This window comes from Choristoneura fumiferana, chromosome 23, assembly GCF_025370935.1.
Source record: "Choristoneura fumiferana chromosome 23, NRCan_CFum_1, whole genome shotgun sequence".
Classification (NCBI taxonomy): domain Eukaryota; kingdom Metazoa; phylum Arthropoda; class Insecta; order Lepidoptera; family Tortricidae; genus Choristoneura; species Choristoneura fumiferana.
The window spans coordinates 8226545-8241508 of NC_133494.1; the positions used below are offsets into that span (position 1 = coordinate 8226545).

Consider the following 14964-nt stretch of genomic DNA (forward strand, 5'->3'; position numbering starts at 1 on the left):
TTTTTTGTAATAACATTTTTTAAAATATATGAAATTGCTTCATTCACTCATTTTGACAGAAAGAAAAACAAATGAAGAGTAGCTGAAAATACCATTTTACTCATTTGTTTCTTTTGGAAATTTAACCTTTTTAATGCCCAACCAAACCGGCCAGATACAAATAGTACAACCAAAGAAATTTTATTACAAGTTTATTCAGACTAAATATGAAAAAGACTTTTTCCCAACCTATTATGTACGTACAATACCCTAAAAGATTTTCCGAAAGACGAATTAGATGAACTGACTTTCAGAAGGGTGCGAAATTTTTTCGCGTATGTTTATAATATCTAGGATTAAATTAAGTCACAATACATATGAAATGTTTTGATTGCGATTATACTCATCAGAATCTGATCTCCTGAAGCGGCGGGGACCAAGCAGTTCTCGAAGGTTTAAAGCTAGAGCTGGGCCCAGTGTAGATCCTTCCTTTATTTACAGCTAAACTTTAAAAGCATGCTCCATCCAGATATATCTTCAATGATCGTTTCTGTGAGCGGCTAGTTGGCGCTAGTAATCGTATGGTAGACTGGTTAAATAACAAAATGAATTACTCGCAAGTAAGACTGTAACGCTATACTTGTACGGAGTACTTCTCTCTGTGTACCTATCTGTATTTTTTATTTTTATTTGAAACAAAGAGATGACATATAAATAATACATACCTCACGATACTTAAGCTATCTAGCTATATTATTTCACTTGTAAAGAAACCCTCATTGTTCTTTGACGTAAGATAAGCTTATGTGGTTATTCACAGGAACTCCTAAGAGATATTACAACTACTCCAAATGTGGTACAAGCGACGAATAAACCTGGGCTTCTGGAAAAGCTTGAAGATTTGATGAAATCGCTCAATCTTTGCGAGAAAAGCGCTCAATAACTACCTCGAGACCAAACGTTTGGCATATCCAAGGTTCTACTTCGTATCATCTGCTGATTTGCTCGGTATTTACCGTAACCAACTTTAGTCTTAATAATCAAGCAAAAGTAATCAGTTCATAGGCTAATACTTAGATAAGATTCTTCTAATTTGTATATTAATATCCTTTAGCAATAATCGAGTCATATTAAATTTGACAAAAATAATGTTTTCAGTCGTTGTGCTTAAATCTCCAGAAAAGCTCATGAGCTTTTAAATAGAGGTCATATTTACAGATATTTTATCGAATGGCAACAATCCACCTGCTGTATGCCGGCATCTCACCAAGTTGTACGACAACCTAGCTAAACTGATATTTCCAAAATCAGGAAGCAAACAGGCATATGAGATGATATCAAAAGAAAATGAGGAACACGTACCATTTAAGGCCCCTGGCTGTGATTGCTCTGGAAAAGTACGCATGATAATTACTGTTAAATCATAAGTTATATACTTTAACGGTTATTCATTAAAATAAGTTATACTTAGGTGGAGATATGGCTAAACAGGGTCACTGATTGCATGCGTTACACTTTACGCGACATCTTTGACCATGCGGTTAATTCGTACGAGGAAAAGCCTCGCGACGAGTGGGTGTTTGACTGGCCTGCACAGCCTGCACTGGTGGGCACTCAGATTTGGTGGACCACAGAACCAATCAGGCTTTCGAGAGTTGGAAGAAGGTATAATTTAGCAAAATGCCTATTCGGATCACATTTTTCGAAAAAATCGATTGCTGATAACTTAATATTGAATCATTTTTAAAAAGTTACGAAAATGCGGTGAAGGATTACCAAAAAAAGCAAATTAATCAGCTGAATAATCTTATCGTACTTTTGCTTGGGGATCTGACTGTAGGCGATCGACAGAAGATCATGACCATTTGTACCATCGATGTCCACTCTCGTGACGTCGTCGCTAAGCTCATAATAGCAAAAGTAGAAAGCTGCAATGCTTTCCAGTGGCAGAGCCAATTAAGGTCAGTCAAATATCGGCAAAAAGTATGAAAATTAAGAACATTATATTCACTGGTAATATTGTGAAAATTCTTTACTTCACAGGCATCGTTGGGACTATAAATTAAATCATTGTTTCGCAAACATTTGCGACGCCCAGTTTTTGTATGATTATGAATATTTAGGAAACACACCTCGACTTGTGATTACACCTTTAACAGATCGGTGCTATATAACATTGACGCAGGTATGATTGATTTAGATTTCAGTTTATGATGCATAAAGAACATTACCAAAAGTACCTAAGTTACAAAGTATTAATTTGTAGAGCCTCCATTTAATAATGGGAGGTGCTCCAGCTGGCCCGGCTGGAACAGGAAAAACAGAAACTACTAAAGATTTAGGGAGAGCTCTTGGAATAATGGTGTATGTGTTCAACTGCTCAGAACAAATGGATTACAAGTCTTGCGGAAACATTTACAAGGGTAATGGCCTTTTTCACCACTCATTGATAATTTTTATGTGACAGATAAAATATGTGCGATACTGTTGTTTGTTCAACGATGTGATGTTATAGGTTACAGCACAGAAGTTACAGGCGAAGCCTAGTGCGGGAATCTGGTAATTCTTGTCAACCACTGTATATTTTTTAATAAACACATTTTTATTTTATTTTATTTTATGTGATGATGAATAATCTTTGTTGATGTTGTTGTTTTGTCCGACTCCGAATAGACAAAGACGGTATCACATTTATCTGTGACATAGAATTTATGAATGAGTGGTGAAGCAGCTAAGCGCCTGTTTTTATTTATATCTTTAAGTAAAATATTTAAGTAACGAAACTCTATCCATTAGAGCTTTATTATGTAAAGTGTACAGAATGGTCTTGGATTGGCGAATATCTATTGTACCTATACCTAGACCTTGTGATCAGACTGCTAGAAAGATTTTTTGCAATGTTATTGTTTTCGGTATTCATTGCTTACTTTGCTCGTGATTATATAGGTCTCGCACAAACTGGAGCGTGGGGATGTTTCGATGAATTTAACAGAATATCAGTGGAAGTGCTGTCTGTAGTATCAGTTCAAGTAAAAACTGTGTTGGATGCCATTAAGTTCAAAAAGAAGAAGTTCGAGTTCATGGGCGAATACATTAGTTAATACCTACAGTTGGAATGTTTATCACCATGAACCCGGGTTACGCCGGTAGGACTGAGCTACCTGAAAATTTGAAAGCGCTGTTCAGGTATGTGTGCCAACTACGTAATTAGAATACCAGCGCGAAATTTCACAGCATCTAAACTAATCTCTCTTTTCACTTATTTCTGTGAAAAGGCCTTGTGCTATGGTAGTTCCGGACTTTGAGCTGATCTGCGAGATCATGTTGGTGGCCGAGGGCTTCCAGGAGGCGCGTCTTTTGGCGCGCAAGTTCATCACGCTGTACACACTGTGCCGCGAGCTGCTCTCCAAGCAGGACCACTATGATTGGGGCTTACGAGCTATCAAATCCGTATTGGTCGTCGCCGGCTCGCTGAAGGTTTTTATTTACAACTATATTGTTTTTTATTTTATTTTTTATTTATATTGTGTATGACTTAAGTATCTTTCACGACACTGCTCGAAAATGTGGCCCTAGATAACCTAATTCCAGTACACAAAATTACTTATAAAGTATTTGTACATTTATCAGCGCTCATTTTATGCCTCGCAAAACACGACAACAATACAACAACAATGTACTATACGATTTTTTCGAATATATTTCAGGATATTTTTCTCGGCCTACTGAAACGACAATTGGACCGATATAAATTAAAAGAGTAAAAGAGTTCGCAAACAATTATTAAATCGGAAAAACTTCTTCACTACCCCAATAGATTTTAAAAGTTTTTTTCAACTATAGCCCATAGGTACTTTAGGGTTGAGGGCAAGACAAAAACAAAACTTACCCCCACTTTTTTCCGTTTTTACGTTTAACTACCTGGTTATATTACGATCTTGACATTCTACTACCTGGTTATTTTACGACCTTGACATTCTACCACCTGGTTATTTGTCGATCTTGGCATTCTGCCACCTGGTTATTTTACGACCTTGACATTCTACCACCTGGTTATTTTACGATCTTGACATTCTACCACCTGGTTATTTTACGATCTTGACATTCTACTACCTGGTCATTCTACAACCTGGGCACCTGGATATTTTACGACTTTGACGTAAGGCGCCGAAGGGGTTAGGAGGGCGAAGGAGGGCGTTGTTTGTTTTGCGATAAATGTTTTTTATTTCCTGGCAGTAGTCGTGAAAAGCACGATGTTTAGTCTCAGCCAAAAGTGCAATAGATGAACTCGTATTATTGAAGGCCTCGTCTTCGGGTTGGCCTTCGAACTAACTCGTTCGTCTATCGCTTACTTTCCAGCCTCTACAACTATGTGCTATATTTCCAGCGAGGTGATCGCCAAAGACCTGAAGATCAGGTGCTCATGAGAGCTCTGCGTGATTTTAATATTCCTAAGATTGTGACCGACGACACACCGATTTTTATGGGCCTCATCGGAGACTTGTTCCCGGCCCTCGATGTTCCGAGAAAACGAGATTTTGATTTCGAAAAGAACCTTATAGATGCTGCTGTTTCTATGAAGCTTCAGCCAGAACCAGGTTTTATTCTAAAGGTTTGTATAGAAACTGTCTAATGGTGATTTTTCCACCGGCGAGGTGAGACGAGAATTGAAATTTGTATGCATTCTTGCGCGCCCGCCGCGGGCCGCCGCCGGCGCTGCCCATAATAGAGTAACTTATATATTGGGAGAGCGCTGCCATACAAATTTCAATTCTCGTCTCGCCTCGTCTTGTCTCGCCTCGCCGGTGGAAAACCACCTTAAGACTAAGATAAAAGTAAGTTGTAAAAGAACCACCTGAAAAATTAAAAAGAATAATTTTAATTTCTAGATGGTGCAACTTGTTGAACTGTTTGCTGTGCGCCATTCAGTATTTATTAACGGGTTTGCTGGAACAGGCAAGTCCATGGTCTGGCAATGTCTTCACAGGACTTACCAAATGTTGAAACAAAAACCGTTCTATAATGACCTTGATCCAAAAGCTGTCACTAATGATGAGTTGTTTGGCATCATAAATCCTGCCACGAGAGAATGGAGAGACGGTTTATTCTCTACTATAATGAGGGATATGGCTAATATGCCTGTGATGGACCAAAATGGATTGTGTTGGACGGTGACATAGATCCCATGTGGATCGAGAGCTTGAACACGTTAATGGACGATAACAAAGTGGGTTTTCTTATTTTATACATTAAAAGTGCATTGCTATTCTAACACTTTTCTAGAATTTATCTTCTGTGATTTTAGGTTTTAACGCTTGCCAGTAATGAGCGCATAGCTCTAACAAAGCCGATGCGTTTACTATTTGAGATTGCTACTTTACGAACAGCCACTCCTGCGACTGTATCGAGAGCGGGGATCCTGTACATTAACCCACAAGATCTTGGTTGGAATCCGTGAGTACATTGCTGGCTTTAAATAAATTTTTTTCTCCAACTTGATCGGAAATTTTCGCTTTCCATTTGAAAATACAACACGGGAAATGCCACTCTTCAAAATGTGGCATTTCTAACTTTTTTATGCTGTGCTTAGTAAATTACAAAAAATTAACCAGTTCAATTCGGATGGTGCCAACGTCGTGAACGCAATCTCCTTTTAAATAGATCTCCCGAAAAGATGGGAACTAGTCGGACCGTTCCTGATTTTATATTTCTTCACTTTGTTTGAGAAAATCTCTAAGTACATAATTATTCATCGAAGGAAACATATAACTTGCCTGACTTGTGCCTTTTGAAGCATCGCGGAGCTAAGCTTGCACGCTGCCGTGTCAAACAATTCTCTACTTTTCGGGCCGGGCAGTAATAAACTATTTTTACAATTAAATTTTATGTTTTATGAATGGTATTGTAGTTTCGTGGCTTCTTGGATTGAAACAACACGAGAGGATGAATCTGAAAAAGCTATGTTGACAGTCATGTTCGATAAATATATTCCCGCCTTACTGGAAACTTCCAAGAAATACAAACGCATCACGCCTCTGACAGATCTGCAGCAGATTCAACTGACGTGTTACCTGCTTGAGTGTTTCTTGAATAAAACTTTTATACCATCAGAAAGTCCCAAGGAATGGTAAATAAAAAGATTAACTACTTAATAAAAGTTTTTTTTTGATTGACATAACATAACTATACAGGGTGTCCCAGAAGTACCACGTCACAGTGACACCAGAGGTAGGCCAGCTCAAGAGGAACCTAACCACCCTAACATGACCCCAGTAAAAGTTGCACGGTTTTCGAGTTATTACCGAAATAAAGATTTTGGGGATACTCCCTTTGTCTTGACATTTTTAGTACCAGCATCGACTTGGCAAGCTTTTAATAACAGTTTTTTATGTGTATCGAATAGTGAATAGTTACTTCAGAAGTGCAGTGTGTTATTTTGTCAGTAACTACCGTAAAATGCTGAAAAAAACTTTATTAATCTTGATTTAAGTTGTCTCAAAAATAAGAATTTCAACTTTAACCATCTGCCATGAAAAAAAATTACTAGAAACGAAACAAACAAATAACGCCAATAAATTAGACATGTTATGCAGATTCAGAAATGGTATGACACATGTATCTTTCTGAAATAACATTAGGCATTCTTATCACTTTGCTGATGCCGCAAGCCGTCACTGTTAAGTAAAAACATGTTACATTACCTACTAATTTATTGAATCAGGCGTTACTTTGCCGAGGTTCATATTAATGAACTGAAACAATCACCTACTTTGCTCACCCGCGACCTTATGATAGCTACGTTTATACAAGAAATGTGTGTTCATTCAGTTCCTCCTCCTCCACACTGCAAAAATACAGGGTAGTTCGAAGGACTCGCGCTGCTAGCAGACTTGACACCCCACACTTCAGTCTACTCGTGACCACGGCCACTGTAATGTTGCCGAAACGTCGAGGTAAATATAACTCGTGTGTGTAAGCGTATAAGTCCCGTCGGTGGTATTATGAATATGAATGAAAATCACGAAAGTTTAAAAGTTAGATAAATATTATTTGGTTAACGCTATAATCTGGACATCTTTAAGGTCAAAGTGAACAGACACCTTCTAGACAAACGTATACCATCTTAAGCCTCATCTTCGCCTTTCATCAAGGGAGATTGAGGCCAAACGCAAGCCTATTAAAAATGTTCTAAAACCCGATTTATTTCAATGAAATATTGTGGACTGAAGAATCGGCTTGCAAAAGGGATGGATATTTCAATTTACACAACGTCCATAGCTGGCAGACAGAAAACCAACACAGACACATGAAGAACGAAAAGATCGGTCCCAATATCAATTCAAAATTAATTTGTGGACTGGAATTCTTAATGGACAAATTGTGGGACCGGTCGAGTTGCCTCCTATTCTTAATGGTAGAAACTATTTACAGTTTTTGCAAAACGACCTGCCTGGTTTATTAGAAGATGTACCGTTGGCACTGACACGAACCATGTGGTACCAACAAGATGGTTTCTTGGCACATTACGCTCGGCTAGTCCGTGAGCACCTCAGCGAAACATTCCCTGAGAGATGGATTGGTCGATTGGGATCACTTTTATGGCCACCGCGTTCCCCGGATCTAAACCCACTAGTTTTTTTTATGGGGGATGTTTAAAAGACAAAGTTTACGCGAAACCAATACGCTCTGAAGAAGGATTGCGGCAACGAGTATTCGACGCGGCCCGTACCATATCGGAAGTCAGTTTACGAAAATTGAGCCGAAATTTTATTAAACGATGTTTTTTGTGCATCAGAGTCCATGGGGGAAAGTTTTAACATTCCAATAAATGAATGAAAGATAAACCTGTTTTTAACACCCACGCAAAAAGAAGGTGTTATAACTTTGACCGCTATGTCTGTCTGTCTGTCTGTGTACCGTAGCTCTAAAACGCGTAAACCGATTTGAATGCGTTTTTTTTTATTATTTGAAAGCAGGTTTTCTAGCGATGGTTTTAAGACATATTCTATCAAAATCTTTTCAGCCGCTTTGAAATATTGAACTTTGAAGTGACAAAGTTGGGATTTTCCAACTTTTTTTTGGTTAGGTTATATCCGGTTCTTTAGGATCCGGTCCTAGCCTTGAAAAGGGAGACAAATATTAATATTTAACCTTCGTGCATTTGGAAAAATAATTGTATCAGATAATAGATGAGCTATCGCTATACACAGCATTTTTGTACCACTTAGCAGGGACTGCTTTCGGAGTTCAAGTTTTAAGTTGGTTCGATAGGGCTTCGCTAAAGTGATAAGAATGTCTAATGTTTTTGGAGTGAGATACATGTGTCATACCATTTCTGAATCTGCATAACATGTCTAATTTATTGGCGTTATTTGTTTGTTTCGTTTCTAGTAAATTTTTTTCATGGCAGATGGTTAAAGTGAAATTCCTTATTTTTGAGACAACTTAAATCAAGATTAATAAAGTTTTTTCAGCATTTTACGGTAGTTACTGACAAAATAACACACTGCACTTCTGAAGTAACTATTCACAATTCGATACACATAAAAAACTGTTATTAAAAGCTTGCCAAGTCGATGCTGGTACTAAAAATGTCAAGACAAAGGGGAGTATCCCCAAAAATCTTTATTTCGGTAATAACTCGAAAACCGTGCAACTTTTACTGGGGTCATGTTAGGTTGGTTAGGTTCCTCTTCAGCTGGCCTACCTCTGGTGTCACTGTGACGTGGTACCTCTGGGACACCCTGTATAGTCTGATTTGGCTGGAACAACATTGTATTTTGTTTAAGGTACGAAGTTTATTTCGTGTTTTCGGTGCTATGGGGTTTCGGTTCGGCTCTTTTCCAAGATCAACTGGTGGACTGGCGAAATGAATTTAGCAAATGGTTTTGCAATGAGTTCAAGCAAATCAAATTTCCATCTACCGGAAATGTATTCAGTTTCTTTATCGATCCAGAGACCAAGAAATTCCTTCCGTGGTCTGAGAGAGTGGAGAATTTCGAGTTGGATCCAGATTTACCATTGCAGGTGTTGTAAAATTTTAATTGCTTAATTATTTTATTCAATACGATTAAATAACCAAATTATAATTGTTTCTTTGAATTCCAGTCATTATTAGTTTCAACCTCAGAAACGACCCGTATTCGATTTTTCATGGATTTGTTAATTCCGAAACAAAACCAGTCATGCTTGTTGGCAGTGCTGGGAGCGGAAAAACTGTGAGCGTGGCTGCTAAACTTAACGCTCTATCAGATTCCTATGCAATAACGAACGTCCCATTAAATTTCTATACTACATCAGGTAGGTTAAAGAAAGATATTTTCTAATTAGCTTATCTACTACCTATGATTAAAGAAATAGAGTATTCCCCTATTTTCATTCTTAAATAAAGTTCAGGTAATTTAATTATGTTCACTCAGTTTTTGGAATCACAAACAGAGCATAAATATTATAATTTGCGATTGCAGAAATGATACAAAAGGTACTCGAAAAGCCTTTAGAGAAGAAGTCGGGTCGAAACTTTGGTCCGCCTGGAAGTAAGTTTATGATATACTTCGTGGACGATTTAAATATGCCTGAGGTGGACACGTATGGTACAGTTCAGCCACATACTCTTATCAGGGAGTTCATGGACTACAGGCACTGGTAGAGTATTGCTATCAATAACAGTTAGCTTAACCATTCTTATTCTTAGGTTCTTCATTTATCCAAATGTTATAAGTGTGATATTTCTCAGGTATGATAGACAGAAGCTTTCCCTGAAGGAAATCTCAAATTGCATGTTTGTTTCATGCATGAACCCTACTGCCGGCTCTTTTACAATCGACCCACGGTTGCAAAGGCATTTCTGTACTTTCGCAGTCAGGTAAATGACCAAGATTTGTTTTTATTTACTTGGTTCTTAAGGTCATATTTGTAATATGAATCTTGTTTAGTTTTCCAGCTTTAGATGCGTGTTTCCATATCTACGTGCAAATTCTTTCGCAGCATTTGGCAAATCCTCTTAACAAATTCAGTTTACCGATCCAAAAATATGCCAAGACCCTTGTCAATACAGCACTCGTATTGCACAACAAGCTATCCGCTATGTTTTTGCCAACAGCAATCAAATTTCACTACATTTTTAACTTAAGAGATCTTTCAAATATTTTCCAGGTAAATAAGTTAAAATCGAGTTTGGTAGTTTCTACTTAAAACACTATTACAATCCGTATTCTTTATTTAACAGGGCATTCTTTTCACGACAGGAGATGCTATAAAGGAACCTTCTGAACTCATCAGATTGTGGATGCATGAAGCAACCCGTGTGTACTCAGACAAATTGGTAGATTCTACTGACAATGATGCGTTCAGCAAGCTAATAGCTGAAGTAATCAAAAAGAACTGTGATGTATGTCTCCATCTTATTTGCTATTCTTGTGCATAATTTGTTCAAATTACAAATAAATTGTTTCTTAATTAGGAGTACGACGAAGCCGTGGTATTTGAGAAGCCTTTGATCTATTGCCACTTCGCGGAGGGAATTGGTGATCCCAAATACTTCCCTATAAGAGATTGGGCTCAAATAAAACGGCTACTTGACGAATCCCTTTCTGGTTATAATGACTTAGTAGCAACAATGAATTTGGTACTTTTCGAGGACGCTATGTACCATATTTGTCGGTAAGTTTATTTGTTAATTTATTAGCCAAAATATACAAGGTAGGTATTAATTACATAATTGAAAACCTAATAGTAGTTTGTTCAAAATCGAGAGTAGAATCGATTATATTGTACTATAAAGCAGGTGTGTTGTTTAAATCCCCTTTTTACTGTGCCCAGTCTTAAAGTTGCGAACGCAACATAGGTAGGTACGCCAGTTAAAATGTTTTAACACAGAATAAGTAATAGTAGAAGTAGTTTTAGTGAGGTTGCTATAAACGAATATATATACTACAACAACTTAATAACTCAATATTAAGCTTATAACTACTAAATAGCACATTATAGTTGGGATAGTCATTACATTAATGTATGAAATGGCTCAAGAATTGACATTTATAAATTAAAAATTAGATGCGTCATAAGACCCATCGAAATCACTTTTATTATTATGTTCAGTGTGATTACGTAGTCCAGGTGCAACAGTTAACAAAAAGCGGCCAAGTGCGTGTCGGACTCGCCCATGAAGGGTTCCGTAGCAGCAAGTAACATAATATAAAAGTTTCCTTTACTTTACGATTTATGAGGTATTAAAAAAAACTACTAACTAGATCTCATTTAAACTAATTTTCGGCGGAAGTTTACATGGTAATGTACATCATATATTTGTTTTAGTTTTATCATTCTCTTGTTTTAGAAGTTACAGGGGGGACACACACATTTTACCACTTTGGAAGTGTCTCTCGCGCAAACTATTCAGTTTAGAAAAAGATGATATTAGAAACTTCAATATCATTTTTGAAGATCTACACATAGATACCCCACATGTATGGGTTTGATGAAAAAAAAAAATAATTTCAGTTATAAGTATGGGGAACCCCCAAAATTTATTGTTTTTTTTTCTATTTTTGTGCGAAAATCTTAATGCGGTTCACAGAATACATCTACTTACCAAGTTTCAACAGTATAGTTCTTATAGTTTAGGAAAAAAGTGGCTGTGACATACGGACAGACAGACAGACATAACGAATCCATAAGGGTTCCGTTTTTTGCCATTTGGCTACGGAACCCTAAAATAAGACATTAAGGGGCTGTTTCACCATCCATTGATTAGTGTTAACTGACGGTTAAATGTGATGCCGTCTCTATTTGTTTTGTTCGACTAGAAGGAGACGGCATCACATTTAACCGTCAGTTAACACTAATCACTGGATGGTGAAACAGCCCCTTAGACAATAAGATTTTAGTAATTAAACTTAAGCATTATCCTTTATCTGGCACAGGATCAATCGTATTCTCGAAGCTCCTAGAGGCAATGCTCTATTGATTGGTGTAGGAGGTTCGGGAAGCAGTCTCTGTCAAGACTCTCAGCATTTATTTCTTCGCTTGAAGTTTTTCAAATACAATTACGGAAAGGCTATTCCAACATTGATTTGAAGGCTGACTTGGGTAACGACTAGCTAAGAATATCTAAAGTGATTTTCAATAAGTACTACTAAGATATATTGACTTTTGTTTTGATGTCTGTTTTAGCTGGTTTATACGTAAAGGCTGGTTTGAAAACATTGGAAACATTTTCTTGATGACAGACGCCCAAGTTGCGGACGAACGTTTTCTTGTACTCATCAACGATTTACTCGCATCTGGAGAAATACCAGATTTATTGGCAGACGACGAGGTCGAGAATGTTATTAATGGTGTTCGAGGAGAGGTCAGTTTACGTCACCTTCGTAGATAATATTACGTGCTTCATTAGACTGAAAATTGAGGTAAAGAATATTTCATTGAAGATGATCTGCATACAATAATAAATTTATTGTTAGTTAGTTCTTGTCGTATTAATTTTTTTTGTTTGTTTAATTGTTCAAATTCATACCAGTATTACCCATTCTTGATTTATTTATCAGTTTCAATAAGACGGTATTCTAAAAGGATATTTCTGTATAGACGAAAGCAACTGGTGTTCCTGACACACGTGAGAATTGTTGGCGATTCTTCATTAATCGTGTTCGGACGATGCTAAAGGTTTGTTGATATTATGGCCATTCTTACTGCATTATTACCCTAATAAAGATAGTTACATAGGTATGTCAAGCAACCATTGGAATTATCTCAACAGGTGGTTTTATGTTTTTCACCGGTGGGCACCACGCTACGTATCCGCGCGCGCAAGTTTCCATCCATTGTCAACTGCACGGCCATTAACTGGTTCCACGAGTGGCCCGCTGAGGCGCTGCGCTCCGTCTCCAAACGATTCATTTCGGAAGTTGAATCTCTGCAGGTAGCCACATTTTAATCCTATGAGTACATACATAACATAAGTAATTAAGTATTGTATGTATATACTCATAGGATTAAATAAAATGTCTATCCAAAAATATTTAAAGCTTTGAGTTTGACATAAGACGTTATTTCTAACATAATATCGATGTTGTAACCCATTAATTATTAAGATTGATTAGTGTTAAATTTATTAATTTATTTGCTATTGTACCGTTTTTGTCAAACTTAAAACCTAAAATTGCTAAAAGTGGCTCCGAAGCGGTAACGTTTCGTGTGTTCTGCCTACCCCATTTGGAAATACAGGCGTGATGTTTGTGTGTGTGGGTGTGTGTAAGTGTTAAAATACGTCAATCAATTAAATTGAGATCATTTTGACTTTGTCTTTACGAGGTTCCTCTTATTTGTCAGCCGGAGTTAGTCGAGCCAGTTTCGAATTTCATGTCTCACGTACATCAAAGCGTAAATCTAATGTCAGCGACGTATTTCCAAAACGAACGAAGATACAATTATACCACACCGAAGACTTTCCTCGAACAAATTGGGCTTTATGGCAAATTGCTAAATGAAAAGACTTCCAATCTAAAGATGATGATAAAAAGACTGGAAAATGGTTTAGAGAAGCTAGCGTCATGTGCTGCCGATGTTGCTGTTTTGAAGGTATATTTGAAACATTTTGTTCATTGATTAAAAAAAAACATTTTAATAAAAACTACTGTTTATTTATACAGGTGACGTTAGCTGAGCAAGAAATAATATTGAAAGAGAAAAATAAAGCTGCTGAAGAACTTATTCACGTGGTAGGCGCGGAAAGCGATAAAGTGTCAAAAGAGAAGGCATTCGGTATTTAATTTTTTTAATTATTATTCTTGTATTATACACCGTGTTTTTCTTCATTTTCGTTAACTTCGACAGACGACTCGGTTCGTTAATAGAATCTGCTAAGTTATTAACTATTTAAAAATCGCAAAAAATCATACATACTTAATATAACTTCACAGTCATTGTTAAAGGTCACATTATAAAATTCACAAATTTGACGAGTCAAATAAGAAAGTTGACGTGTCAAATAAGAGAGAAATAATTTAAAAAAAAACTGACTACTGTAACTTTCTTTTGCCTAATACGTGTGAATTAAAAAAAATGTAGTCATGGACTTCAAAAATACATTTTCAATTAAGGATGTTTCCACTGTTTTACTGCGCATAATTAATCATCTTAATTCTAGATTCTAAATTATCTTAAAACAGTAGACCACTAGTTTCTTAGGCAAATTAATGTTCCCTTATTTAAATGCCTAGAATCTAGTGACCTATGGATATAGAACACAAACTAATTTACTTCCCCATTCAGGGGTAACTTACCTAACACCCCATCCAGGGGGATTTTACCTAGCGGCCAGGGTAAATAAACTTCATCTCATCTCGGGGTACCTTATTCAGTGTGTGGCTGTACAAGTTAACGAAAATCAAAAATAGCACGTTGTATATTAATCATATTATTGTTGTGTAAAGGGAGTTGTGCAAAAGCAAATATAAGCATACGCAAAACCAACCGCATGCGGAGTGGTCTTGGGTGAAGAGCAGCACTGCAGCAGCGAGTAATTTCTTGTTTGGTATGGTGTATGATGTTATTGATGATTGACCTTATTATTTGTTAATTATACAACAGCTGCTGAAGAAGAAAAAAAAGTAAAGGTCATTGAAGAGGACGTCATGATAAAGGCAAAAATATGCGCTGACGATTTGGCCAAAGCTGAGCCTGCCTTAATTGCAGCGCAAGAGGCCCTGAATACTTTGAATAAGAACAATTTGACAGAGTTAAAAGCCTTTGGATCTCCACCTGAAGCTGTGGTGACAGTCACTGCAGCTGTGCTTGTTCTATTTTCTAAGAGGGGAAAGATACCGAGAGACAGATCATGGAAAGCTTGCAAGGTATAATTAGCACGCTTCAGAATGTTATAATTGTGTTTGCAAAAAAGGAGGAAAAGTAGAAAATATAAAGGAATTCTATTACTTCACGATACGTTTAAACAACTTATCTAATTTAGTTCACTACACTTGC

At 37.0% G+C, this 14964-nt stretch overlaps 1 protein-coding gene and 1 pseudogene across 6 annotated transcripts in view; both read left to right on the forward strand.

The window, feature by feature from the left end:
* LOC141441133 (dynein beta chain, ciliary-like) overlaps nucleotides 1–14864 on the forward strand; it is a 35324-nt pseudogene extending 20460 nt beyond the window's left edge.
* The window catches only part of RapGAP1 (Rap GTPase activating protein 1), a 365817-nt gene that overhangs the window by 215946 nt on the left and 134907 nt on the right, over nucleotides 1–14964 (forward strand). The window lies entirely within an intron of this gene.